At 54.8% G+C, this 22,753-nt stretch overlaps 1 protein-coding gene across 5 annotated transcripts in view; it reads left to right on the forward strand.

Annotated features, from left to right (window-relative positions):
* Nucleotides 1-4,033: 4,033 nt before the first annotated feature.
* Nucleotides 4,034-22,753, forward strand: part of NDST1 (N-deacetylase and N-sulfotransferase 1) — a 59,079-nt gene continuing 40,359 nt past the window's right edge. The window contains exons 1-2 of one of the 5 annotated variants that reach the window (XM_019734326.3): nt 4,034-4,254; nt 22,498-22,585. The gene's annotated coding sequence lies outside the window, so the exon portion shown is untranslated. Of the gene's footprint in view, nt 4,277-4,536; nt 4,693-22,497; nt 22,586-22,753 lie in introns of those variants that run through there. The other 4 variants (XM_019734327.3, XM_088798734.1, XM_019734328.3 and 1 more) reach the window with 4 other exon arrangements.

The raw sequence follows: 22,753 nt of genomic DNA on the forward strand, positions 1-22,753 counted from the left end.
GAGGCTATTTTCTGCCTCCACTGAAGTCCAACATGAAATCACATGTAGTTACACATTCATTGAATCACCTTTTACTTTTTTAAAGAAGCAAATGACATGAAATTTGGATTGTTCTTGACAAATCCCACTATAGTCCCAGAAAATCACTAGAGCCATGACTGAGGCCCATACAGAGCCCAGGCAGGAGCAGGAAGACTTCCTGGAGGAGGTGCTGCTTAAGTGAGGCCCTGAAGGATGAAGGAGGTCTCCAGGCAGAGAAGGAGTGGGTGGCCTGAATGCCCTTGGGACAGGACCTACCCTTCCTGCTATAAAGACATCCCTGCAGGGAACTGGGGATGATAGCTAAAATAGGCAACAGTGTCTGTTTTCAGTTACTTTTTATCTTTGTTGTTCCAAAGGCTTCACAAAACAAAATTGTTACAGGCCAGTGTAACAACCCCATTAGGCTACATTGTATCATCTGATGCATTTACATGTCTGTCTCTATAGTAGACTATACATTCCTGGAGGACAGGGGCTACAACTGTCTTGTTCATCTCTGTTTCCGTCTGCTTCCCCTCACCACAGGAGGGTGTGAGGGAGACTATAGGAGAGGTACTCATCAATGTCAAATGAATAAATGGTTGAAATACCGTGGTTGGGCATTTTGTAGGCAGACAGTGTCCTCTGTTTTGTGACGAACCTATTTATTTTCATTTCGTCTGTTTAGTCAGCCAATATCTATGGGTTGCCTATCCTGTGCCTGACACTGTGAGACAAACGTGGTCCTGCCCACACACAGCTTACACTCTAGAGAGACAGGCAACCTACAAGTTACTATACGGGTGATGAAGACCAGATGTGACATGTAGACCAGGAAGCGTGGTCTGGATTAGAGGTGGAATGAAAGCCCCAGGAGGAAATGAAATTTAAGTTGATATCCAAAGGATCATAATTAATCATTTAGCTAATGTTTATATAGTGCTTATCGTGTGAAAGGCACCACACTGAGGATTTTACATATTTAATTTATTTAATTCTCACAACAGCCTTATGAAGTGCATATACTATTATTATCCCCACTTTAGAGATGAGGAAACTTAGCACAGAAATGTTGAAAAACTGGCCCAAGGTCACACAGCTTGTACGGCAGAGCCAGCATTCAAACTCAGTCTGGATTGAGTCCATACTCTTACTGAGGAATTAGGCAGGTAAAGAGGAAGGTAGGGTGAGGTGTACTATTTGGGACAAGAGATGAGGCTGGGAAAACAAAATGGAGAATTTATCCTGAGAGCAGTGGGAAGCCATTGGTGGTTTTAAATAAGAAACGGGCGTGATGAGGTTGCATTAGAAGGGGCAAAGTGGGAGAGAGAGGAAGGGTAGTTAAGAGACCATCAAGACAAGACATTAAGACAAGATGGTGGCCTGGATTAGGGTGGTAGTCATGGAGACGAATTGAGGTTGGGTTACAGAAAAAAACTGGAGGCGGAACCAAGGGGACTGGCTCATGGACGAGATTTGGGACAAGGGGCTGGTGTCAGATTTCTGGACTGGACATGTGAATTGGGCACAGGAAGAGGGGGTGAAGCAAGTTTGGGTGGAAGATAATAAGTTCAGCCTTTGATTTGTGGAGCTGGATAAAGGCGCCCTTGAGACAGCTAAGGGGAGTGTCAAGTGGGCAGTGAGACCATCTGGGGCAGAGGAGGGGGTCTGTGTAGGGGAAGCCGTCAGCACAAAGGAAGTCCCTAAAGTTCTAGGAGATATGGTGAGTCCGGAGGGGATAGAGGAGGGGATCATCTCAACAGTCTTCCTCAGAACCTCCTGGGGAGGCCACTTCCCTGAGTGGGGCCTGGGCCTCCCCTCCTTACAGGCTTTCTGGGTGAGAGTGAGCTGGAGGGCTTTGGGTCCAGCGTGGGGAACAGCGACTCTGAAGACTTAAAGAGAATAGGAAGAGTGGCTAGTGACAAGTTTCCCTCTCTCACAGATGCTCCCCAAATGGGGTGGATTTGCAGCTCCACTGGCCAAATGCAGCCTCTCACTCAGCTCAGGTGGCCTCCCTTCCCCTCTCTCGTATCACCTCCTGCCCCTGCTTGCAGCCTTCTCTCTCCACCAGGCCCTCAGATGTCCAATCCCTGGAGCCCCTCACACAAGGTCACCCATCACCTGCTCCTAACCCTCCTCTCCAGTGTTCTTGCTCATTCTTTCTTTCCTGCTTCCTCCACTCTTCTCCCCCTTCCCCGGCCTCCTGCCCTAGTAACACTCAGCTTTTTCCATGCGGCTTTGCACAGGTTGTCCTTTGTACCGAGAATGTCCATCTCCCCACCCCGATCCTACCCATTCCTCTTGACCCTGTTCAGAGGCTGCCTCCCCCAAAAGCTCCCTCACTCTGTGGGCTTCCCTCTTACTGTGGGCCATAGCACTTGCTCTCGGGGTCCCCTGCAGGCCTTCAACTCTGCTAGCCTCTGGACACAGCGAGGGGCTCACAGATCATCTCCAAACCCATGTCTCTTTCAACCTTGCGTCTCCTTACCGGGAGCCCAGTGCCTGGCGGAGAAGATGCCCACAGGCCCTCAGGTGGATGGAAATGGTCTTCTAAAGTAGAGATTTACATGAGTAAGATTCTAGGGGCTTGTTTAACCTGCCCAAGACCCAGACCATTTTCAAGGACCCGAGGACCACAGGAACACAGATTACAAAGGAGAATTTGCTGGTGGGTGCTATTTCCCTGGCTGCCCTGGTGGGGTGGCCGGAGTGTGTACTAGAAAGTCACAAGGCTGTATTTGAACGTGGACTGAAGCTTAAGCTTGGTCTTGTCTGACTACACTCTATCCAAAGCTGTCACATGGACATGTCTGGGAGTTAGAAGCCTGGGCCCATCTCCTAGCATCTTGATTTCCCCACCCCCAGATGAGCAGGCCAGCTGAACACCCCTTCCCCAAACGCAGCACAGGAGTTTACCCTTTGAGGGAAGCAGGATGAGTCTATCTCCGTCAAGCTTGTCTTCTCTACCTCCCTTTGCTTTGCTCTGGTTGCTCATATGTTTTTGCTTTGCTCTTAGATAATCTTGAGCCTCTGGAGGTCCTTAGGAAATCGCCAATGCACTGTTTTCCAAATGTGCCCCAGCCTCACCCCAAGCTCAGGGAATCAGCATCCCCAGGGGAGGTGCCTGATGATTTGCATAACTGCAAGCTCCTTAAGGCTCACTAATCAAATCCACACGCCCCACCCCCCACCCCCATTACAGGCTGGCTCATGGATGGCCAAAGGCCCTTGCTTGGAGCAGTCAGAGCCTAGTGCAGGCTGGGGCTCTCAGCTGCATGTGACACTCCCAGAAATCATCTCACTCTCTGGGCTTCCTCCCCATCTGTTTGATGAGGACGGGCCCTGTAACCTTGCCTAACTTGCAGGGTCGTTTAGGTTGTTGAAATAACACTGGGGGTGGGAAACTGAGGCTCAGTGGGAGAAAATATTTTCGAAGGTCATCCACCTTTTCATTTGCCTGTTTATGTGCCAGGCTGTGGGGATTCAGCTGGGAATAACTTGTTGGGGGCAGATGACATTCTAGTAAACAGTGAAACCAGTAAGTGAACCAGATAATCAAGATAAAGGAAATAAAGGGGTTTTTCAGAGTCAAGGCAAAGGTGGGGAGGAGAGGGCCCCTGCAAGACCTGTCCACGACAGGTCATTCCGGCAGAGACCTGGATGTTGGGGAGCGGTCCGATGAGGCCCTGGAGGGCTGTCATCAGCCCAGTGGCTGCGGAGCCGGGAGGCCCCCTGGACCGGGCCAGGGCGCTCCCAGAGCCCTTGGAGGCGCGGCGGGCGCGGGTCTTTGTCTCCCTGGTTCTCTCCACAGCTTCTCCGACCCCCAGCGCTGTTCCTTCTTTGACCCCGAATAACTTGTTGGTTTCCCCCGGGCTTTGTTTCCGGGGGTCAACGCCCCCGAGACGCCAGGCAGCCGCCCCGGGCCCTCGTGGGTCCTGCATCTGACACCCCTTCTGGCCCCCGCCCCCTACCCGCTCAGAGACCGGGGTCAAAGGCAGCCCCGCGTCACGTGGTCGCAGAGCAGCACCGAATCGGCCGGGAGAGCCGAGGGAGAATCCGGGTGGAAGCCGAGAAATCCAACCCCGATAGCAGCTCGGGGTCCCGCCCCGGCCCCCGCCCCGGGGCGCTCGCCTCACTCCGGACTGCCGCCCGGGCCTCCGGAGCCGATCTCCGGCTGGCACCCACGCTTCATCACGGGATCGAGCCCTGCTCCCACGGCCGCGATTCAGGGAGGTAGGCGCCGGAGCCAGAAGGGGTAAGGGGAGATGGGTTGGGGGACCCTCCGCCCGCGGATTCGCCCCTTTGTGCTCCGCGGGCCCGCAGGGTGCGAAGCAGCGCGCCCCAACTTCCAGTCTTCAAGGAGACCCCTACCTCGCGGCCGCGGGAGGAGGGGGAGCCTGCGAGCTGCCCCAGGGCAGTATCGGGGGCCGCCGGGACTGGGGGCTGGGCACCGGGAGGGAGGGGATGGGGGAGGAGAGCGAGCCGGAGGCGGAGCGGGCGGCGGCGGAGGCGGTGGCGCGGTGCAGGGGTGGGAGCGGCGGGTGGCAACCGCGAAAGGGTTAACCCGGGTCCCGGCCAGAGCCCAGCGGCACACGCACCGCCAAGGGACCCAGGCGTCCGGCGGCTCGCTGGGAGCACCCCCTCCCCAGCGTAGCGCCCCATCCGTGGCAGGTAAGAGGCTGGGAGGGCCGAGGCCGGCCAGTCCCCTGTCGCGGAGCCGGCGGGGCCCGAGCCCGGCGTGCAGGCCGCGCGGGGCCCAAGCGGCCGCCGGCGCAAGTTTGGTGCGGGCGGGCGCCGGGCGGGCGAGTAGAGTCTGCCGGGCCCCGCGCTAGGGGTGGGAGGACAAAGGGGTGGGGAACCGCGCGGGGGCCGGGGGCAGGCCGGGGTGCGGGCGAGGGCAGCGCGGCAGCTGTAGGTCACGGATAATGTCACTCACGAGGAATGCCCCCTCCCCCTCCCCTACTCCCGAACAGGGGAAACTTTTGTCTGGCGAGGGAGGGGGTTAGAGGCCGGTCCCCGCTTCGGGTAGGGTAAGGCAGCCGGACCGGTTTTCTCCCGGCTGAGAGCGGCCTGGCCTATAGCTCCCCTCCTCCCTCAGGTTCTCGGGAGCCAGAAGACCCTGCTTTGAACGCTGCCCTTTAACGCCCTGGGACAGAGTGAGGAGGGGGCGCCCATGGACTCGTGGGTCTGGGACAGGCTGGGAATCCGGGGACTGGCCTCCTGGCTCTTTCCCAGATTCAAACACCTGGGTCAGCCAGGAGCTATGCCAGGGCCAAGGGATACAGAACCCCAACTCCCTTCATGCCCTAGTGCCCCCCACTCCCCCCAAAAAGCATAGGGAATGGCCTGGGGCAGTATTGGCTCCTGGTCTGAGGTTCAGACTGACCTGGGTGTCTGTCACTTTCCAGCCCGCTGACCTTAGACTGATTCCTTACCTTCTAGCCTCAGTTTCCTCACCTGTGAAATGGGCAAAATGTGGTATCTGCCAGAATAAGGATGAAATGAGAACCCGTGGGACCTCAGTAAACAGTGGCATGTTTGTATTCAGCAAGTACTTATTGCATGTTTACTATGGGCCAGGTACTGAGCTAATTGTTTTACATATGCGATTTCATTTAATTCTTCGACGTTACTGTTAATCACATTTTACAGAGGGGGAAACTGAGGCAAAGAATAGCAAAGGTCACACAGGTGGGAAGTGGATTTGACTCCCTCCCCCAGCCTAAGTTTCAACTAACAGGGCTCTACAAGAGCCTGCTGTAACTGAGCTCACAATGTCATGTTCAGTTGAAATTATGAGGACAACTGCCCCCTCTGCCCAGTACCCTTACCACCAAGTGATGCTCCTGCCTGGCACTGGTGCCAGTGATGTCTTGTGCCCTGGCTCTTGTTGTGGGAGGCTGGAGCAGGAGGGTACGTCGGTTGGAGGCAGGGCCTGGACCTCTGTGATGGTCCAATTTCTGTTGCTGGCTGGGCCCATGGCAGGAATGCTCTCCCAGTGTGGATGGTACAGGGAGGCGCCGTCTCCCTGGCTTCAGCTAGGGACAGCTGGTGACTTTGTCAACAGACCTCTCCCCAGCGCCCAGGGGAGGACAGTGCCTTTCATCTTCATTAGACCAGGTCACTTTCAGATCAGCAGGGGGCAGAGGTGGGGCCCAGAAGCAGAGCCCTTGGGGTGATGAGAGACCTAAGGCCGCGGGATTGCTCTCTCAGGTGTCCTCTTGTGTGACTCATCAGCAGGGTCCTCTGTGCTAAACTTACAGGTGGCTCTAGGTGCCCCAGCCCCAAAGGTCCTTGAGGACCCTAATGGGGGTGGACTTGGAGCCAGCATCAGGACTGCAGAGCCCTGATGGAAAATGCATGCGGGTGTGGGTTTCTGAACCCAGAGCACACTATGGGCTCGCCATAAATCCCCTGCGAGGGAATGTGGGGTGGGCCAGACTTGCACTGGCGTGGGTGCCCTGTGCTGGCCCAGTCTCTTGGTGGAGGTACCATCTCATGGCTGTTAATCAAGCTTTCATTGGGGGCTTTGAGTAATTTTTTTTAAGAAATAGAGAGCAAATTATTTGTTCATAAATCCCATCTTAAAACAATGGAGTGGAGTAGATAATGAATGAAAAAAGTACGTACTTGGGAGAGGAAAGTTCGCGCATTGCTGTTCTAACTGCTCTGAGGACTGCTCTGAGGACTGCTCCAGCCCTGCACCTGGGATTTGCAGGGTCTGTCGGCTTTTCCTGAGCCCTGGGAACAGGGGCCTCATGTGCTGACAGTTCACTTTCAGCTTGTAGGAATATGAGTGGAAATTCCACTACTGGCTGGACTTCGAGGGGACTCAGGAGTGTGGGGGAATGAGTAGATGGGCCAGAAGGCAGAAAGGGGTGCTGAGGGAGGGGGATGACCCTTGGCATGTGGTCATACTGTCCTTGTCATCATAATCAGAGTAGGGGGGAGGCCTCAGGGAGCATCAACAGGTGAAGGGAAGGAGCCAGAAAGCAAGACATGATGGGTAGTGAGCCTCCTGTCAACAAGGGGTATGCAAGAACAGTTTTACAATCACAAGTGGAAGTCGAGAGTATGAAATGATAGGTTGCGGGTTGGCCTATGGGCCACCTGAGAAAGTCTACATCTGAGAAACTCAGAAATGGGCCCTGGTCTCTCTCTCCTGGGCTATGGACCTGCTTGACCCATCTTCCAGACTTAGGGACCAAAGCCAGGCCTGAAGGTCCCTAGAGACTGGGCAGACTTCTGCTGGTTTAGAATTTGCTTTGGGGTATGGCTTGAAATATCCGGAGCGTTTTGAGGACTTGGACATTCTTTACTTGAAATGGAACGTTAGGGTAATTTGTTAAATATGTATGGAAAATGTCTGTGGACAGGGGTGATGTATACGCGAAATGGGCTAAAGGTGCTGTTGGCTTCTGACTGGAGAGGCTGCTGATCTGATGGGGGAGGGAAGACGAGGATCAAGTGATCGGGAAGAGGCAGGATGTGATCAGTGATAGATGGCCTTTGGAAGGTCGGTGGAGGGGAAAGCGCCTCGGTTACTAATGTTGGTTGTTAATGTCGGCAGGGTTTCCTGGGGGAGGAAGTGTTGGTGGGGCTGCAGGCTGTGGTGAGGGGGGCAGGGGGAGACAAGATCGGTTGTGGGGAGCTCGCCATATCTGCTCAGGAGTTTGGATTTTATCCTGCAGCCAGTGGAGAGGACAGAGGGTTGTAAGCAGCTCATTGAGTCGATGCCTGTTACGGTGCCCTGTGCCAGGCTTCTCACAGACGCTCCATTGAAATCGTACAATACCCCTGCAAAGTAGCTGCTGGTGCTGGTAACCCCACCCCCGCCCCATTTTCAGATGGGGAAATGGAGGCTCAGAGTGCTCAAGTCACTTACAGAGCTGTATTTGAACGCAGGCCCAAACTGTGTCTGCCCTATGGTGTTGCTCTTCGCAGGTCATTTGGCCAAAGATGGTGGCAAGGCGGGCTGGGTTGAAACCAGCTCAGAGATGATGCTCATTGTGTTCCAGCAGAGAGCTGACCAACGTCTGACTCAGGCCACGGGACTGAAAGGGAAGAAGAGAGGGGCTGCAGGACTTGGTAGCTGCCTTGGGGAATCAAGGTCATCACAGGTGGTCTAAGATTTGGGGAAGGACCCTTAAGTGGCAGTGTCGCTACTTTCAAGTCCGTGCAGGGCTCTCTATAGGTAGAGAGCATGGTCATGTCCTGTCTGGCTTTTGAGGGCAGAGACAGCACCAAGGGTTACAGGGAAGCTAATGGGAATAAACTGCTTGGCCAGGAAGCAAGGGCCCCGTTACTGAGGGTATGCAAAAAGGCTGGAGAGTTGGAGAGGGTGCAGAGGGCCTGTACCAGGAAGGGCAGGCCTGGGTGAACTCTTTCAGTTCCCACTTTACCCTAGAATCTCAGCGTTCGGGGTGTGTGGGGGTGGTGGTGCTTGGCCCACTTCCACCCTGTTTTTCTCATAGCTTTTTGGAACTGCCCCTTCTTGTACATCTTGGGAAGTTCCCCTTACATGTTGGGGTCCGCCTGGGAGTGTCCTTGCCCCATGGACTACACTCAGCCCAGCTGACCTTCGAGGGGCCCCTTGGGATGTCTGGATCAGCCACCAGAACCTGGGCTGCTGGGAGCTATGGTTTGACAGAGGACTGGAGCCTTCTCTTTCCATTTCCCAGTCTGTGAAATGGGTTCAGCCTCTTTTTCCTCAAATAGGAGGAAATAAGGCTGAATCATGAATCAGGCTGAGTCAGCTGGGGTTGGAGGAAAGGGCTGGTGGGTTTAAAAGTGAGGAGTGGGAGGGGTGGGATGAGTGGGAGGGCAGGATTATCCCCTTCCTTCCCCAAAGTAGGGGTTAAAGCAGGGTCTCCTGGTGTTGGGGTCCACCAGCAAAGGTGCTTTCTCCCGCCTGCAGGGCTGGTACAAAGCTCTGCTCATCAGCTTTCACTTAGAGGTTTAGAGCTTGGTAAAAGGAGTGGACCTGAGTGCCTGGGACGGTGGCCTCAGGGCTAGAGCCAGTCTGTCACCAAGGGAGTTACAGAGGTGACAAAGCTCTTATCTAGATGGGAGAGAGTGTGTGTTAAGTTGTTCCTGGCCCTTTTGATTCCTACCTGTTTTATTTCTTAATACAGATTGGAGTAACCTAATTTTAAAACATGAATGAACATTTGTTTTTTGGAGAGCAAGATATGGAAGGTGGCTGGCTATGTGACTGCAGGGCCCGTTTCTATTTCCCCTCAGCCGTCAAACAGAGCCTGCCACTTTTCCCTCCCTGTGGGCGTCCCATCCCTTCCTGCCTCCACATCTGCTCATGGCAAAGATGCTGCATCCCAGTGACATCCCCTCACCTGCCCCCAAATCCTCTCCCCCGCCCGCCAGTGCCCAGCTTCAGTGTCATTCCTAATTCCGCCGAGCTGGTGTTGCCTCCTCCCTGCTTTATGTGTGCAGAGCCTATTATCTGGCCCTCTTACGGGCCCTTCACACACACCGGACTTTGGATTTTGGTTTCTTAAGCATATATCTCATCTCCCTCAGAATCTGTGCCCCAGAAACAGGGGCTGCGTGTGGCCCCTTTTTGCAGCAGTGGAGGTAGGCAACATTGCAGAGTAGAGTCAAAAGTCCTGGGTTCAAATCTCAGCTCTGCCACCATTGGCTGTGGGATCTAGAGCAAGTTACCTAAATCTCTCTGGGCACCAATTTCCTCAACTGACAAAGGAAGAGAGTAAGAATCCTATTTTGCTAGGGAGGTTGAGTAGATCATAGTAAGAGCCCAGTAAGCAGGAACTCTTCAAGGATACCATGGGTATTATTGTTGTTTATGCCTGGGAGGTGATCTGTCCTTTCAGAGATGGAGGGAAGAAGACTCTGGGGAGTTTGAGTTCCTGAACTTCCGGTCTAATGGCCTCAGAAGGCTGTTCAGGTTATGAAACTGAGGCCGAGAGATAGGGCAATTGGCATGGGATGCGGGATCTGCTGGTCTTATACAGGAAGCCTGGCAGGATTTCCTCTCGTTGTTACACCTGTTTTTCCTCTTCCCTTCTTTCATCAAGGTTAAGGTGCTCAAGTTCTGTAGACCCAGCCTGGCGGCCATGTTGGGCAGTATCTAAAACATGTGCGAGATAAGATGGCTTGGCTGGCAGGCCCTGTGGCTGCCCTCACGACCAGGGACCCAAGGCCCAGACTGTGTGCACTGTGGCCTGGATCCTCCAGAGGCTTCCTGGCAGCCTCCCTGTGCCCTGGGAAGGGGGAAAGGATGATGGCAGGGAGAGGTGACCTGGGCCAGGGCTTGGGGCAGGTGGCTAGGACACAGAGCAGAGGCTGGGAGGCAGGCTCTGGAGCCAGACCCTCTGGGTTCAAGTCCCTGCCGAGCCACTTCCTACGTGGTGGACCTTGGGCAAGCTGTTTAGTTTCTACATCTGTACAAAGAGGATCATAATTGTCCCTGTCTCACAGCATTTAGAGCGTAATGCAGGGAAGGTGCTTAACAACAAGCTCCTTGGCAATTGTTACAGTCGCCAATGTTATTGACTAAGGCGCTCCCAACAGCAGATGGAGACAGGTACCGTATCGTCCCCTTTTAGCAGATGCGGTAACTGAGGCTTGGCGAGGTATACAGCTTTGCCCAGAGAGGTTCAGACTCGGGGGAAGAGGGGTCTCCTGATCTCTGAGGGGCTGCTCTGGCCAGATGAAGCACCAGAAATGAAGAAACTTCATCAGAGGTACCCAAGAGGGAGGGGCTGTGTCCGGAGGTGTGGACCAGCACCCTGGCGCTCACGTGGCTGACATGTGGTGAGGACTCGGGCCTCCTTCAGACCTGAGGTCTGGCTTCACGAGGCAGGGCGTGGATTCCCGTCACCCCCAGGCTGGCCAAGGACCGGCCTGTCCAGGCAGGTGCAGGGTGGCAGTCGGTGAAGGTTTGCTATAGTCATTGCGCAGTGGCAGCCACCTCTGGTTTACCTGCCCAGGCAGAGGCCAGGTGAGGAGGAAGGAATGTCGTCATCACAGGGCCTTCACTCACGCTGCGCACTCTGCCCGATCCTTTCCTCCTCTCCTCACACCTGGGCAGCGCCTGCTTTTACAGGAGTGTCAGCATCACCTATTCACGGAAGCTCTTCCTGATTCACCTGTAGGTGAAGTAGTCCCACCCCAGATACACTGAGTCAGAAACGGGGGCGGGGGGGTAGGGGTTTGGTGGGGGAATGGGAGCTGGCAGTCTGTTTTAAGAAGCCCTCCAGGTAATGTCAATGCATGCTTAAGTTTGAGAAACACTCGGTTAGGTACGCATAACTAAAAAAAAAATTGATGCTTCTCTCCTTGGGCTCTCAGCGTATCCAGACATCCAGCAAATGTGGGGGAGCCAGAGGAAAGCCCAGTTTCTCTCCATCCTATCTTCAAGGAGCCACCATCTTGTAACAGCTTTCTAACCCCAGGGAACAATCTTGTGATACAGTGATGGGGTTCAATAGAACCGCAACTGGATTACAGGAGACAATGCTGGGGCCACTTGAGGGAGGCAGTATTAGGTGCTGGGGGGGCTGTATAGGTGACAAGGATGGGTGCCAGGAGCAAGCCAGCTGTGTTCTGGGGCTGGGGCCAGGGCTGGGGTCCTGCTTCAGAGAACAGTATGTTCTGGGTGTGGGGGTGCATGGGTGGGTGATTACAGTGGCCAAATGTCATCTGAGAGGGTGAAGGGGCCTTAGCTGTCATCAGCCCAGTGGTTTTAAGCATCGATAATTTTAATGATGATGATCGTATAACTGCCACTCCCATTTACTGGGAGCTTATAGATGCTTGTTAGACACTTCTGTGTCATCACCAGAATAATCCTGTAAAGGAGGCACTAGTACTGTCCCCATTTATAGGTGAAACTACTGAGGCCATACAGCCCTAAGGTGATCGATCTAGGAATTCTATAGGATTCTATAGGCGGGACTAGAAGCACAATCTCATTGGAAAAGGGCAGCAGACGGTTGTCCTGAAGTGTTTGTGTAGCAGGCACAACTGAGATTGGCTTTCTAAAGATGCAGAAATGTACGTTTTCTCTAATACGTGAATACGGCTTTGGACAGGGGCAGTGACGGGATTGTTTTGGGGTGGTTAGGGCTCAAGCCTCCAAGTTAGGGCTTTTACTGCAGTCGCTGTTACTCTCCCTGTCATGGATGGGCCACTCGAGGCACAGAGAGAATCAGTGACACGTTCCAGGTCCCACAACGAGGGCAAGAGGTACAATCAGAGAGAGAAAAAGGGGGTCTCCTCTAGTTCTAGCATGAGGGATGGAGGTCAGAATCAGAGCCCATTGTCTACCCTGCTGTTCTTTTCTGCCTCAGTGTCCCCCAGGTACTGCCCAGGAGCCCAAGGGCTTTCCTGACGCAGCGTTCCCCTATATTTCTCAGTGGGAAACTGAGAACTGGGGAGGACCAGGGACTTGCCCACACAGGCCCACACACTGACAGCGGAGACCAGATCCCAGAGCTGTCTCTGTTCTGACCAGGGAAGGCTTTGTTTCCCGCAAACGGCCCCCCCCATCTTTGGCAGGCTGGGTAGCTGGAGCCCTCAGGCTGGCCCAAGAGCAATGCTGGGGGGCAGAGATGGGTGTGTGCTGGGGAGAAAGCTGCCAAGGAGGGGTGGGGCAGCTTCCAGGGGAAGAATGCCAAGAAGCCCAAACCCCAGACGGAAACCAAATGTATTTTCTAGGTCCTGAGAGGATATTTAGAACAATGGAAGTAGGATGGGGGAAGTTGGACTACAAAAAAGTCTTCTTGATATCCTTAAAAAAAAAAAAAATTAGTAAAGTCTTTAGGTTTGACTTTTGTTTTTCTGAAGGATGTTTATGTAACTTCCTGAAGCAGGATCCCAGGGCCCCTCAAAGTTTGTCAGATGCTGTTGTGTCTCGACTCAGGCCTTTGGGGCTAGGAAGGACTTGATTGGGTAGTCTCCCCATTTTACAGTTGGTGGAACTGAGGCCCTCAGAGGAGGGAGGTGCCTGCTTGAGGTTGCACAGTGAGGCAGCAGGAGACTTGGGACTAGAGTGTGGGTCTTCCAGTGCCTTGCAATGGGCTGTTGGCTTGACTTACCACTCCCAGGGTCCCAGCTGGCATGGAGGTTGGACAGGAGCTGTGGAGGGGTCCCCCTTGGAAACACTCAGAGCTGCTGGGTTCGGGACAAGGCCAGGTCTGGTCTGGAGTGAGCTGGGCCCACTGGATGGTGACTTGCGTGGTTGGGAGGAGGCTGGGATGGTTTGCATGGTGATGCCACCCCTGTCCAGATGCTGGGGCCCAGCTGTGCACCTTCTGCCCAGCAGCTGGGAGCTGTGAGTCATACCCAGTGGGTGCCGAGGCGAGGGTTATTGCATGTCGTGATTCATTCTGTTCTCCCAGCCCTGAAGGGATGACTAGGCCCTGAGCCTGATTCATGCTCAGGCCTGTGGACTTAAGCGGCTATGCGTTTGGGCTCCAAGTTTACAGATATGAGGGGGACCAGAGGAATTGGGGAAGTCCCTGTCCGCTGCCACCTCCTATCTCTTGATCCTATGTATCCTACGATCTTCACCCATCCATTCTCATCAATGCAGGGATCTGTAAGTCCCCGAAATCATATGCAACGTTTTGGAGGCATTTCTGTGCATTCTTTTTCTGCAGAGAGGAGTCCACAGGTTTCATCAGGTTGTCAGAGGACTCAGCGTCCCCTGCAGTGCTGACAAGAGGGCAAGGGGCTGCATTCTGCACCGTAGGCTTGAGAGAAGGCCGGTGAAGAGGCAGTGTGGTCCTAGTAGAAAGTAGCCTGCGGGCAGTGCAGGTTCAGAGTGTGGTCTCAGAGGCCACAGATGGGTCCTAAGCCGGTACTGTCACTTGTGAGCTGCGTGACTGTGGGTGAGTTACTGTGTCTGCTTCAATTCCCCAGTTATACAACGGGAAGAATAAGAATAGTTATCTCATGGTGTGACAGGCTTTTAAATAAGATAATGCACGTAAAGAACTTATCCCAGTGCCTGGTTGGTACAAAGCAATCGCTTGGTAAAAGTTTGCTATCATTATCAGTTCCAGCTCTCTGTTAATTTGCGGTGTGATCCTGTTAAGCGTCTTGTCTTGGGGTCTTAGTCTCCCCATCCAGCTCTGCACTCTGTGTGGGGCTTTCCAGGACTCTCTGTAGAACAAGGTTGGAGAGTGGGGTGGATGGGAGGGAGGGGGAACCCCTCTGCATTCTGGGATTCCCTAGCCCAAACCCCCTCCCTCCCCCCTGCCTTTGTCCTGAAGCAGGGTTATGTAACCAGCCGGGCCTGGCCAGCAAGACACGGTTCTCAACCTCTTTTTTTTTTTTTTTTTTTTTGTCTCCATTGTCTCTTCCTCTCCCTTCCCCCAATGGAGCTGTTGCATTAACTGACCTGTTCTTCAAGCTCTGGGGATGAAATCGAACCTGTGCTAGTCTGCCACCAATTGATTTAGTCCGGAGGTTTGCTGGGCAGGTGGCCCCTCCTGGGGACAGACAGAGCTGATGCCTTTGTGCCTGCTTTGGGGACAGAGACAGGGATTCCTTTATAGGAGGAAAGGCAGGTCATAGGCAGGGGGTGGGGGGCTTGTTCCAGCAAGTACACCTATCCCTTCCCCATGACTCCCTCCCCAGGTGTGTTCTCCCCATCCTTTCAGCCCAGCACCAATGCCTCCTCTTCCAGGAAGCCTTCCCTGGTATCATAGCTGCAGGGAAATCGGCTTCTGCTGAGTTCCACAGCATGTTATCTGTCCCTTTTAAGCAAACAGAGGCCACAAACTGGCAGGCCGCATCCGCCCCACAGGCACATTTTGCTTGGCCCGTGCCAAAAGTTGCCTACAGGAGAGTTTACATAAATATCCCTATTTCTGGCTTTACTTCAAAAATTGGAAGATCAGAAAACTTTGAGTTTCCATTCTCCAGTGGTCGCTACTAGAGATGAAGCACAGCCCCTCCACTTTGCCCCAGCCCCACCCGCCACTTTGCACATGATCTTTCTGGCCCTCTAGGCATGAGTTTGCAACCCTACTCTGATGGCAGCGACTGCTTTCTCTCCTGCGTTGTAGTGGTACCTCTTCTGTCTGCTCTGTGGGCTCTTTGAGGGTGGTGCAGGGTGAGGGACTGACTCATCTCTGCATCCCTTAAAGCACTATGCTCAGGCTCAGGGCCGTGTGTACAGCAGGAGGATAATAAGTGCTTCCTTTATGAACGAAGGAGGTGGCAGTGGTGCTCCCCGCCTGCTGTGAAGTTTCCGTTTAATAGAGGCTCTGGATCTGCCTGCCCTGTGACCCTTGAATCCTCTCCCACATAAGCTGTGGCTGCTTAGCCACTGACCCAGACACCTTCTTAAGCTGCGGATAAACAGTCACTGAAAGTGTCCCCATGCTGCAAGACGACCAAAGAGAGGAACATTTCACCTGCAACTGTCCCCACGGTTCACTGTCCCAGAGGAATTAGAGGAGTGCTCAGGGAGAAGGGAGGAGGGGATCAGCAGCCTTCAGAGGACATGAGTCCAGACCTCTGCATCCTGCGGGGACGGGGGACTGGACGAGAGGGTCATTTCAGGTGTTTGCTAGACTGGGCTTCCTCTCCTTGGGGCCTTTCTCTGCTTTGTTCTCCTTCTAGAGTAGTGCTTTATCCATTAGCTCCTTTACCCAGCTGTCTGTCCAGCTAAGGTTTATTTCACCCTTTTAATTGAAATCCTAACCATCCCCTGAGGCCAGCTAAGACATCCCCTCCTGGAAGAGGTCTTAGTTGAAAGGCTGCAATTGCTCTGGGTACAAGAAAAACCTGGGAAGCTTCTAAAAAAATGCATATAGATTTCTGTCCCCTGTCTTTGATCGCTTCAGTTTTGGGAACAGTCTCCCTCGCCTTTCAGACATAAAGGTCCGTAGACATGCTTTGAGGACCCCCAGGGCTGCTGGGGAGGACCCCTGGGTGGCAGTTGTACTCTGTGACATCTACATGCCCCTTTCCCTCTCGGGGCTCCTCCTTCACCCCTGCACTACCATGCTGGGCTCTTCGCGGTGGTTGTGGCTGAAAGTTCCTTGTGAGCCATGAAAGAGGGGATGGGGCAGGTGCCAGTGTCTGGGTGGGGTGAGGACCCCACTCCTGGCCCCACACTGGCCAGGCTGAGGAGGATTTCAGAGTCTTCAGGCACCAGCTCAGGAGAAGAATTACCTGATGTCAGGGGAGGAGGCAGGCTGAGAGCCTGGGTCAGAGTGGGCATGGGCTGGGTCCCTGGTGCCAGGCCCCGCAGGGAGGGCCTGAGCCCGGGGTGGGTGGAGGACTGGCCTGGGCGGGCTCGTGACCTGGCTACAGGCTGAGGGGCACTGTGTTATGTGATTCTGTGGCAGGTAGGCTGAGGCTTCAAGTGCAGGCCTGGACAAGCTGTTTACAGATGGGTAAACTGAGGTACATAGAGGAAGGGACCCTCCCAATGTCACCTATGAGTACATGGGAAGTCGGGCCTGGACTCCAGGTCTTCTGACTCCCAGGCAAGGCCACATGCCTTTGTTCCTCCCCCCCCCCCCCAGGGTCAGTGCCCCATCAGTCAGCTGGGATAGTCATCTGATTGTCTATGACGACCTCGAGGCTAGGGCCTGGGACAGTGAAGCCACCATCCTCACAGCTACCCTGGAGGCATGAAACCAGTTGGGTGTGCAAATTACCCCTCAAACAGCATCCATTCCCCCTCCTTTTTTTCCCCGTAAACTGTTGCTGATGGGCCAGCTGCCTCTGTGCCCATTTCCGCCTGGCACTGGGCTTCACACTCTTTATTCGGAGAACAAAGCTTCCTTCTGATGGTCCTGCTGACAACAGGAAAAGGGCAGGCGTGGCACTGGGCCTCCCTCCTCCACCTCCTCTTGCTGGGAGCATGGGGCAGCCTTCGTCAGTTGCCGGACCCGGACCTGGCAGCTCCGGGGGGCTGGGAGGGAGGACAGCAGCAGCCCAGTCCCTGTTCCTGCTAGTGGCTGCAGCTGCCGTGTGGGCCCAGCTGTCAGGCCCAGAAGTTCTCCTTCAGTGGCCAAAAGGGTGGGCAAAGGCATCGGACAGGGACCAATGTAATTGCCCTGTTCTGATCTAAGCCGTCAATTGTCCCAAGACAGGATGGGGATTTGGCCGGGCACAGTTCATATGACAACCCTCTGGGTTTCAGCCAGCACAGGTGGGGTACCAACTTGGCTTCCAAGTCACTCAGGTCTCTTAGGGGGCTGCAGAAACTGTAAGGTGTGTCCAAATGAGGAAGGCAGTGGTCCTTCATGCAGTGGTCCTTTTAAAGCATCTCTATTGTTCCAGGCACTGGGGCACAGCAGTGAACAAAACAGACCGAATCCCTGTTTTGGACGTGGGACTGACTTTCTAGTGGGGGGATAGAATCAACAAACCAACAAATACTAACTCAGCACTAGCTATTTGTCAAGTCGTGAGAAGTACCTGCAAGCACGATAAAGCTAGTTGGGGGTAAAAAGTGTGACTTGAGGGAGAGGCTGTGCTGTGTTGGGTGGTGGTCTTGGAAAGTCTGGAAAGTAGACTTCAGGAGGGAGAGGGGGAGCCATGGGTTATCTGGGGAAGGACATTCCAGGTAGAGGGAACAGCGTCCCCAAGACTCTGAGGCAGGAGGGTACGGGATGTGCTTGAGGAACGTCAAGGAGGCTGGTGTGGCTGGGGCAGGAAGACTAAGCACCATCCTGGTGGGAGATGGGCCTCCTGACCCACCAAGAGGACTTGGCTGTTTAGTCTGAGTAAAGGGGAAGCTGCTGAGGGGTTGGGCCAAGGTCAGACTTGTTTCAACCTCCATTTGAGAGGGATCATGTAGGCTGTCGCATGGGGAAGAGCCTGGAGGTGGAAGCTGGAATCTGACCAGGAGACGGCTGCTGTCATGTGGATGAGGGAGAAACTCAGCGTGGGGTTGGTCAGGGAGGCAACCAGGGGTTGGCTTCTGGATTGATTTTGCAGGATGAACCAATGGATTCGATGGGGGTGTGAGAGAAAGAGGTGTCAGTGGCCTGAGGACAGTGTTGGCCTTTATTAAGGGAAGGTTGCAGGGCAGCCGGCTTGGGGAGAGAAATGGAGCTTTCGGGTCAGAGGTGTTAGGTTGGCGCTTATACTGTGGTGGGGGCACATGGGTAGAGGTTGGTCCTGGGCCTTGGTTTCCCCTCCTGTCCATAGAAGTGTTGAGCTGGCCCAGGGCTCTGAGGGTGGCAGGGAGCACTTCGGGAGGCTGCATAGCACAGTGCTTACCCACCTGGACTTGGAGTTTAGGCGTAGAGGTGAATCCTTTCTCTGCCCGTGGCATAACCTCTTGGCTGTGAGACTCTGGGCGACCTAACCTCTCTGAGCCTCAATTTTCTCATCTGTGAAGATGGGCAAACCATAGTACCTGCATCACATCATGGGGTTACTGTGAGGCTTCAATGAGAAAATGTGCACAAAGCACTTAGCAAAGGCCCTGTGCACGTACCGCATCCAGTTAACAGGCTGTTAGTAACAGACCCGTGTAGTGGGTCAGGTTAAGGGGTTTTACCTGGTGGGTGGTAGGATCCATGGAAGATTATTGAGTGGGAGCATGTTACACATGTGGTTTGAAGGGACAGCTGTGAGTGTGGAGACTTGGGCTGGGTCCTCTTGGCAAGTCCCTGAGCCCCTCCCACTGAGGGCTGGCCCTGAGGGACTCCCTCACCCTTCCCCACCCGAGGGTCTTCACTGACTTGGTGTGGGTAGCCTCTGCCTTGCACAGGTCCCTCAGGATGGGTCATTTTCCCTAAGGTCTCCTACAGGACCCCTTGTCTCTACATCCCAGTGGCTGACCGGAGGGGCATTGAGGAGCAGGTGACGTTGAGGGGACTTGAGTTGTATGTAGGGCTCTGGACAGGGCTGGCAGGGGCAGGGCAGACGTGGAGTGGCATTCCACTGGGCACTTGGATATGACCTCGGTTCCTCGTCTGGGTCCAGGCTGGATGGTGCTTTCTGCTGTGGAGCCATGGAGAGGTTGACAGAGGCGGAATGTGGCCTCCTGAGGACCCACACTTCAGTGGTGCCCAGGCATGCCAACCCGGCCCTGTGCTTTTGCAAGCCCGTTTCCCAGCAGTTGAGTCGTGCCAGGACGGCCAAGGACATTTTAGAGTCCCCCAGGGCTCCCAGCCAGGCCGTCACCGAGCATTGCCTGTTTTCCCAGGGTCCAAGCATTTTTAGGGATGGAGGGGGCTCTGGAAATGTTCCAGGGACTTTTCTCAACAGCTGGGTAAATTGAGAGAGAGAGCAAGGCACTTGACCAAGGTCTCACAAGGCCGCCTTCCTCCTATCTGTCACCTCACTCTGTTCCCATGTCCCTTGCTCAGACTCCTGGCTTCTTGCCCGGACCTTTGTAACAACCTCCGTCTTGTGGGCTCTCCAAGAGCTTTGTTTGTCCTGCTATTATCATAATCTTCCTATAACCTGCCAGGCACTCACACTATTTGAGTGAGTCTGGTCTCCTGGCCCCTCTAGTCCCAGACAGAGCAGTGCAGCACAGAGGTTCTGAGCTCAGCCCCCAGAGCCAGACTGACCTCGGTTCGAATCCCAACTCTGCCCCTTCATAGCTTGGCGACCTGGGGCAAGATGCATCACGTTTCTGAGCCTCAGTGTGAAATGAAAATAGTAGCAATACTTAATTTAGGAGGACAGTATGATGGTTAAATGAGATAACATCTGAAGTCCTGGGTATAATACCTGCCCAGAGTGAAGCTCTCAACAATGGCCATTGTTGTTATAATATAAAGGCCCATCAATGCCGATTGCACTGGAAAGACAAGGGCATGGAGGGAAGACAAAAGCCCTGGGCCAGGAGGCAGGAGACGTGGGTTCCAAATTCACTCTGCAACACCGTCTCACTGTGTGCTTTTTGGGAAGTCACTCCTCCGCTGGGAACGCCGCTTTCCTCATTTGAGAAAGAAGTCCCCGTTATGTTCCTATAAAGTTGTCACGTGATGCCCAAGCAACGTCTGTGAAAAAGCTTTGCATCTGTGTAGTGATTTAAAAACGGCATGGCGGTGGCTGTGGTGTGCTGAGGGTGATGAGGACACTGTAGCCACAGCAGTGGATCACTGGCTTGGCTGGAGGCTGGTCAGCCTGCAAATGCTCAACGCCCACACAGGCTTCCCATCCCCACCTGCTGCCGGCCTCCGCCAGCCTGCCTTTCCCATCAGCCTCAGCATTGGACATTCAAAGATGTGGGAGGTGCAAAGACCCAATGGCATCCTGCAGGCCCGAGTGGGTTGTGGGTGATCTGTGGCTGATGCCGTGGAATGTAGGGATCAAAGCCAGACCCAGGTTTGAATCTCAGCTAAGCCCTTCCCAGCCGGGAGCTTGCGCAAGTTGCTAAATTTCCACGAGCCTCAGTTTCCACATTTGTAAGAGGAGGCCCTGCTGAAGCGGAGCCGAGTATTTAGCAAAGGGCCCAGCACCAGTTCCGTCGTCGAGGTTGTATAATGTGTTTTCCGCCTGGAGTGTAGTGACTGATGGATTTATGGATGTGGGGAGTTGGGGGCCATTGTGTCCATTTCTGGGATGAGCTGTGGTCGTCGGTTATGCTCCCTACGGAATTGCCCAGCTTAGAGATAGGAGGACCCTTGGAGCACCTGGCACTCTTCCATTTTACAGGTGAGCAGAGCAAGACCCAGAAAGGAACAGTGAGAGGGGCTTGCCTGAAGTCACTTGCAGGTGGGATTAGATTGGGACTAGGGTGACTCTAGTGAGGCCCCTAGAGCCACCTTGAAGGAGAGTTCGCCCTCAGGTGCCACTGTGGGGTGGCACTCAGGCTCAGCCTCATGCAGCTATAACAGCACCTGAGAGGGTTAGCGTCATGCCTGCTGCCTTGCTTGCCTTACTGTAGCCTGGTCTGGGACTAGAAGTGTGATGTCCTGATCCCATGATCTGTTCTCTGATCCTTGGGGTGCCGGGACACCTCCGAGGCTCACCAAGGAACCTGCCATCCATAGACCACCGGCACTTTTCGCTGTGTCTCTGCTCTCTAGCTGTCTGTGCTCCAGAGAAAGCAAGGCCCTCCTGCCCACTGCCCCCGCCTCCCGCTCCCTTCCCTGCCGGCAGTGCCTCTGTGGAGGCTTATTGAGCCCCTCACCGCCGAGGCATGTTGGCGGTGGACTCCTGTGGCAGTGACCAGCCTCAGGGAGTCTGGAGGGACGAGGCTACTTTCTCATGGACCTTGGGTCTCAGCAGGCCCCCGTGTGGTGCCCTCCAGGCCCCCAGAAGATTAGGGGGCTTCTGCAACTCCAAGGGCCTCAAAGCTTTCCCTCTCTCTGCGTCGCCCCCAGAACACTGGCTTCCCTCCGCTCTGTTCACAGGGCCTGGAGCCTTTCAGTTTCCCCAAGGCTTTTGTGTCTTCCTGGCAGCCTGGTCTTGGAGCATCCATGTGGGTCAGTCTCCCCATCACCACCATCGGGCCTGCTGGCTGGGCCTCAGGTGACTTGTTAAGAGGTGGCCAAGGCTGCATGCTCATCCCTGCAGGGGTTCCTAGGATTTACCTGGGGCTGACAGCATCCTAGCCCACCCTCATGGTGTGACGTGAGGGGGCCTGGGACAGTCGCCCCAGTCTTCATACCCCAGTCCCATGCCTACAGGCATACCATCTTTTGTTTCTCCTGCTGCTCTTGGGGCCTGACATTCTGCCCGTAGCAAGCTGCCTTGTGCTTTTGTTGGCGTCCTCTAAAAAGGCAAATACCCTTGCAGGTGGACGCTCCTCCATGTTTGCTGTTGAGAAGTGAATCCAGGCCAGCCTGGCCCTTTTCCAGCTGCCTGTGTGACCGTGGCCAGGTTGCTTCTCCTCTCTGGCCTGTGGAAGGCCCTTTTCAGCTGGCATAGATTCTGCCCCCTCCACACTGGCAGTGCCCCTCCTTCCTCCTGTGCAGGTGTGGAGGGGCAGGAGCCGGGGCAATGGGAATGGCCTGGCAGCTGGGCTGCAGTGGGGCGGGGGCCAAAAGCCAGTGTCACAGATGCCTTGACCACCGGCTGGCCCCAATAAGTCCCTCTTTCTCCTTGTCTCAGGACAGGTGGGGAAACTGAGGCTGGAAGAGGGGGAGGGCCTTGCTTAAGATCACTTAGGAAGTCAGGCAGAACCACAGCCAGAGCCAGGTTACAGTTGCTGCCAGTGAGGTTTCTTCCACTCCTGGCTGCCATCTTGAGGGGAACGAGGGGCCCGTCGGCAGGAGGGTTGGGGACATGCTTTCTCTTCTGTGGAAGACGCCACCAAGGCAGGGGTCCCTGCCTGTTGTGGGGATCCCTGGGCAGAGGGCTGAATTGGACAGGACATTCTCTTCCTGATACCCGGGAGGTAGAGGCTGCTGGCCTCTGACAAGGGACATGGGGTGGGGGCTGGAAGCTTCCGGGAATGTGGTTGGTGGCTCAGGGTGCCCTAGGGCCACCTCCTCTCCTTCCCTCCCGGGGAGAGGGCTGGGCCAACAGTAATGCCATTTGTCTTGGCTCTGGGATTAGGTGCGGCCGTGCTAAGTGAGGAGTGTGGAGCCATGGAGAGGACGCGGTGAAGTGAAGCGGAGCCGAGCGGCTGCTGCCTGGAGCTCTGGTGGGTCTTGGCATTGTCTCCCCGGCCTCCCCGGCCCTCTGACCACAGCCCCTGCGGCTCTCCCTCCTGTCCAGTCCTCCCAGGTCTGTCTGCATGTACGTGTACATGCGTGATGCACGTTCATACCCACGCAGGCAGGGCCCGGGGCGCAGAGCTGGGGGCAGGCTG

Source organism: Rhinolophus sinicus, chromosome 5 (assembly GCF_057876585.1).
Source record: "Rhinolophus sinicus isolate RSI-liver-muscle chromosome 5, RSI-T2T, whole genome shotgun sequence".
NCBI lineage: Eukaryota > Metazoa > Chordata > Mammalia > Chiroptera > Rhinolophidae > Rhinolophus > Rhinolophus sinicus.